The sequence below is a fragment of the Labrus bergylta genome, chromosome 13 (assembly GCF_963930695.1).
Source record: "Labrus bergylta chromosome 13, fLabBer1.1, whole genome shotgun sequence".
Lineage (NCBI taxonomy): Eukaryota > Metazoa > Chordata > Actinopteri > Labriformes > Labridae > Labrus > Labrus bergylta.
The window spans coordinates 8,459,453-8,465,452 of NC_089207.1; the positions used below are offsets into that span (position 1 = coordinate 8,459,453).

Consider the following 6,000-nt stretch of genomic DNA (forward strand, 5'->3'; position numbering starts at 1 on the left):
GTCCCCTGCTGGCTGAAGCAGGTATTAAAAGCTTACAGCACCTGGGATTCCCAGGCGGTCTCCCATCCAAGTACTAACCAGGCCAGTTTTGAAAGAGGGAAGTTAATCTTCACGGAATCGGTTTGTTCAATGTGTTTATCAGACGTTTGAACGTTCAGTTTGCCCGCAAGTCGTGAAACAAGTCTTAAAAACAAGCTGCAAGTCTTTAGTTAACTCCCAGCGTCAAAGTATTGCTGAATCTAGTAAGATTAAGTGTAAGTCTATCCATAGGCCCACACGTTTGAGTAGAAAAGTAATAAAATCAACTAGGTCATAGTCACTTGCTCTAATTTTGGCGAGGTGTTACTTTAAACCTAAGTATGTATAAATAACCCTTTAACAACCTGTTCATTCGCTTACGGCCATACCACCCTGAACACGCCCGATCTCGTCCGATCTCGGAAGCTAAGCAGGGTCGGGCCTGGTTAGTACTTGGATGGGAGACCGCCTGGGAATACCAGGTGCTGTAAGCTTTTAATACCTCCTTTAGCCAGAAGAGGGCGCTGTTGCCTCACTAGTGGAGAAAGGACTGAGAGAAACAGGCCAGTGGAAAATGAAACATGATTTTATTTGGCAGTCTGTCCTCTCTTTTTTTTGTTGTTGTTGCAATTTTCATCAATGTTTTCAGTGAGTATTAATACATATTACGCTCTCTGGAGGCTGTTTTCAAAGTTCAGTTTTACATTCAAAAAGTACATGTAGCCTACTTAAGTAAGGACTACTGCATTAACATATTTTAATTACTTGTACTTAGGTTACTCTTTACTTCCCCACAACACTCTGGTAGCCATATTATACATTTGATTCAACTGGAAATATTCACCATCATTATAAATGTTTTCACATCAATAATAAACATTTACACCAAATCAGGAATTATTATAAATGATTACTATTAAGATTGAATTTAAAAAAAACCTGCAAACAAGTGATGCTTACTTATCAATCAATTGACGATTTTTCAGAAGTTGACCATTTCGCATCGTCACTTTTACTGTGGATTTATTAAGGTTTTCAATCCTGCAAACTTGTGAACAGTGAACAGCAGAAATAAGTTTAAATGTTGCATTAAGGCACACAAGATTTAGGATTATTATAGTAGCCTAAGCAGTGATTGATTAAGATACAAGGGACAACTCGAAATTATGTTTTTATCACCACTTACTTGTTTTGAGGTAATCTTGAATGACAAATGAATAAATCAGCCATTGCAATGTTTCATGTAGAAATCATAACCCTGTGGGGCATACATATTTGATCCCCTCACATTCTCCATTGTAACTAATCATTAAAAAAACAATCCTCCATTAGGAATCACAAAGGAACACTTACTAATTATATGAAAATTCATAATTATTACAATCAGTCCCTATATATGCTATAGATGATCCCCAATCAAAATTCAGTGTAAGCTACTTTGTAGGAAAGTAGAAGCAATGATAGACAAATAAAAAAAGAACTGCAGTGCATAGCAGGAGGTTACAGCGTCCCCTGCTGGCTGAAGCAGGTATTAAAAGCTTACAGCACCTGGGATTCCCAGGCGGTCTCCCATCCAAGTACTAACCAGGCCAGTTTTGAAAGAGGGAAGTTAATCTTCACGGAATCGGTTTGTTCAATGTGTTTATCAGACGTTTGAACGTTCAGTTTGCCCGCAAGTCGTGAAACAAGTCTTAAAAACAAGCTGCAAGTCTTTAGTTAACTCCCAGCGTCAAAGTATTGCTGAATCTAGTAAGATTAAGTGTAAGTCTATCCATAGGCCCACACGTTTGAGTAGAAAAGTAATAAAATCAACTAGGTCATAGTCACTTGCTCTAATTTTGGCGAGGTGTTACTTTAAACCTAAGTATGTATAAATAACCCTTTAACAACCTGTTCATTTGCTTACGGCCATACCACCCTGAACACGCCCGATCTCGTCCGATCTCGGAAGCTAAGCAGGGTCGGGCCTGGTTAGTACTTGGATGGGAGACCGCCTGGGAATACCAGGTGCTGTAAGCTTTTAATACCTCCTTTAGCCAGAAGAGGGCGCTGTTGCCTCACTAGTGGAGAAAGGACTGAGAGAAACAGGCCAGTGGAAAATGAAACATGATTTTATTTGGCAGTCTGTCCTCTTTTTTTTTGTTGCAATTTTCATCAATGTTTTCAGTGAGTATTAATACATATTACGCTCTCTGGAGGCTGTTTTCAAAGTTCAGTTTTACATTCAAAAAGTACATGTAGCCTACTTACGTAAGGACTACTGCATTAACATATTTTAATTACTTGTACTTAGGTTACTCTTTACTTCCCCACAACACTCTGGTAGCCATATTATACATTTGATTCAACTGGAAATATTCACCATCATTATAAATGTTTTCACATCAATAATAAACATTTACACCAAATCAGGAATTATTATAAATGATTACTATTAAGATTGAATTAAAAAAAAACCTGCAAACAAGTGATGCTTACTTATCAATCAATTGACGATTTTTCAGAAGTTGACCATTTCGCATCGTCACTTTTACTGTGGATTTATTAAGGTTTTCAATCCTGCAAACTTGTGAACAGTGAACAGCAGAAATAAGTTTAAATGTTGCATTAAGGCACACAAGATTTAGGATTATTATAGTAGCCTAAGCAGTGATTGATTAAGATACAAGGGACAACTCGAAATTATGTTTTTATCACCACTTACTTGTTTTGAGGTAATCTTGAATGACAAATGAATAAATCAGCCATTGCAATGTTTCATGTAGAAATCATAACCCTGTGGGGCATACATATTTGATCCCCTCACATTCTCCATTGTAACTAATCATTAAAAAAACAATCCTCCATTAGGAATCACAAAGGAACACTTACTAATTATATGAAAATTCATAATTATTACAATCAGTCCCTATATATGCTATAGATGATCCCCAATCAAAATTCAGTGTAAGCTACTTTGTAGGAAAGTAGAAGCAATGATAGACAAATAAAAAAAGAACTGCAGTGCATAGCAGGAGGTTACAGCGTCCCCTGCTGGCTGAAGCAGGTATTAAAAGCTTACAGCACCTGGGATTCCCAGGCGGTCTCCCATCCAAGTACTAACCAGGCCAGTTTTGAAAGAGGGAAGTTAATCTTCACGGAATCGGTTTGTTCAATGTGTTTATCAGACGTTTGAACGTTCAGTTTGCCCGCAAGTCGTGAAACAAGTCTTAAAAACAAGCTGCAAGTCTTTAGTTAACTCCCAGCGTCAAAGTATTGCTGAATCTAGTAAGATTAAGTGTAAGTCTATCCATAGGCCCACACGTTTGAGTAGAAAAGTAATAAAATCAACTAGGTCATAGTCACTTGCTCTAATTTTGGCGAGGTGTTACTTTAAACCTAAGTATGTATAAATAACCCTTTAACAACCTGTTCATTTGCTTACGGCCATACCACCCTGAACACGCCCGATCTCGTCCGATCTCGGAAGCTAAGCAGGGTCGGGCCTGGTTAGTACTTGGATGGGAGACCGCCTGGGAATACCAGGTGCTGTAAGCTTTTAATACCTCCTTTAGCCAGAAGAGGGCGCTGTTGCCTCACTAGTGGAGAAAGGACTGAGAGAAACAGGCCAGTGGAAAATGAAACATGATTTTATTTGGCAGTCTGTCCTCTTTTTTTTTGTTGCAATTTTCATCAATGTTTTCAGTGAGTATTAATACATATTACGCTCTCTGGAGGCTGTTTTCAAAGTTCAGTTTTACATTCAAAAAGTACATGTAGCCTACTTACGTAAGGACTACTGCATTAACATATTTTAATTACTTGTACTTAGGTTACTCTTTACTTCCCCACAACACTCTGGTAGCCATATTATACATTTGATTCAACTGGAAATATTCACCATCATTATAAATGTTTTCACATCAATAATAAACATTTACACCAAATCAGGAATTATTATAAATGATTACTATTAAGATTGAATTTAAAAAAAACCTGCAAACAAGTGATGCTTACTTATCAATCAATATTTTTTCAGAATCAATTGACGATTTTTCAGAAGTTGACCATTTTGCATCGTCACTTTTACTGTGGATTTATTAAGGTTTTCAATACTGCAAACTTGTGAACAGTGAACAGCAGAAATAAGTTTAAATGTTGCATTAAGGCACACAAGATTTAGGATTATTATAGTAGCCTAAGCAGTGATTGATTAAGATATAAGGGACAACTCGAAATTATGTTTTTATCACCACTTACTTGTTTTGAGGTAATCTTGAATGACAAATGAATAAATCAGCCATTGCAATGTTTCATGTAGAAATCATAACCCTGTGGGGCATACATATTTGATCCCCTCACATTCTCCATTGTAACTAATCATTAAAAAAAACAATCCTCCATTAGGAATCACAAAGGAACACTTACTAATTATATGAAAATTCATAATTATTACAATCAGTCCCTATATATGCTATAGATGATCCCCAATCAAAATTCAGTGTAAGCTACTTTGTAGGAAAGTAGAAGCAATGATAGACAAATAAAAAAAGAACTGCAGTGCATAGCAGGAGGTTACAGCGCCCCCTGCTGGCTGAAGCAGGTATTAAAAGCTTACAGCACCTGGGATTCCCAGGCGGTCTCCCATCCAAGTACTAACCAGGCCAGTTTTGAAAGAGGGAAGTTAATCTTCACGGAATCGGTTTGTTCAATGTGTTTATCAGACGTTTGAACGTTCAGTTTGCCCGCAAGTCGTGAAACAAGTCTTAAAAACAAGCTGCAAGTCTTTAGTTAACTCCCAGCGTCAAAGTATTGCTGAATCTAGTAAGATTAAGTGTAAGTCTATCCATAGGCCCACACGTTTGAGTAGAAAAGTAATAAAATCAACTAGGTCATAGTCACTTGCTCTAATTTTGGCGAGGTGTTACTTTAAACCTAAGTATGTATAAATAACCCTTTAACAACCTGTTTATTCGCTTACGGCCATACCACCCTGAACACGCCCGATCTCGTCTGATCTCGGAAGCTAAGCAGGGTCGGGCCTGGTTAGTACTTGGATGGGAGACCGCCTGGGAATACCAGGTGCTGTAAGCTTTTAATACCTCCTTTAGCCAGAAGAGGGCGCTGTTGCCTCACTAGTGGAGAAAGGACTGAGAGAAACAGGCCAGTGGAAAATGAAACATGATTTTATTTGGCAGTCTGTCCTCTCTTTTTTTTTTGTTGTTGCAATTTTCATCAATGTTTTCAGTGAGTATTAATACATATTACGCTCTCTGGAGGCTGTTTTCAAAGTTCAGTTTTACATTCAAAAAGTACATGTAGCCTACTTAAGTAAGGACTACTGCATTAACATATTTTAATTACTTGTACTTAGGTTACTCTTTACTTCCCCACAACACTCTGGTAGCCATATTATACATTTGATTCAACTGGAAATATTCACCATCATTATAAATGTTTTCACATCAATAATAAACATTTACACCAAATCAGGAATTATTATAAATGATTACTATTAAGATTGAATTTAAAAAAAACCTGCAAACAAGTGATGCTTACTTATCAATCAATTGACGATTTTTCAGAAGTTGACCATTTCGCATCGTCACTTTTACTGTGGATTTATTAAGGTTTTCAATCCTGCAAACTTGTGAACAGTGAACAGCAGAAATAAGTTTAAATGTTGCATTAAGGCACACAAGATTTAGGATTATTATAGTAGCCTAAGCAGTGATTGATTAAGATACAAGGGACAACTCGAAATTATGTTTTTATCACCACTTACTTGTTTTGAGGTAATCTTGAATGACAAATGAATAAATCAGCCATTGCAATGTTTCATGTAGAAATCATAACCCTGTGGGGCATACATATTTGATCCCCTCACATTCTCCATTGTAACTAATCATTAAAAAAACAATCCTCCATTAGGAATCACAAAGGAACACTTACTAATTATATGAAAATTCATAATTATTACAATCAGTCCCTATATATGCTATA

The 6,000-nt window shown here is 36.9% G+C and overlaps 4 non-coding genes across 4 annotated transcripts; all 4 read left to right on the top strand.

Annotated features, from left to right (window-relative positions):
* Nucleotides 1-393: 393 nt before the first annotated feature.
* LOC114921685 (5S ribosomal RNA) lies at nucleotides 394-512 on the top strand. The gene has a single exon (XR_003809996.1). It is a non-coding gene; the product is annotated as a 5S ribosomal RNA (ribosomal RNA).
* A 1,406-nt stretch (nucleotides 513-1,918) lies between these two features.
* Nucleotides 1,919-2,037, top strand: LOC114921684 (5S ribosomal RNA). The gene has a single exon (XR_003809995.1). It is a non-coding gene; the product is annotated as a 5S ribosomal RNA (ribosomal RNA).
* A 1,399-nt stretch (nucleotides 2,038-3,436) lies between these two features.
* LOC114921683 (5S ribosomal RNA) lies at nucleotides 3,437-3,555 on the top strand. The gene has a single exon (XR_003809994.1). It is a non-coding gene; the product is annotated as a 5S ribosomal RNA (ribosomal RNA).
* A 1,417-nt stretch (nucleotides 3,556-4,972) lies between these two features.
* LOC114921682 (5S ribosomal RNA) lies at nucleotides 4,973-5,091 on the top strand. Its single transcript, XR_003809993.2, has one exon. It is a non-coding gene; the product is annotated as a 5S ribosomal RNA (ribosomal RNA).
* Nucleotides 5,092-6,000: the final 909 nt, after the last annotated feature.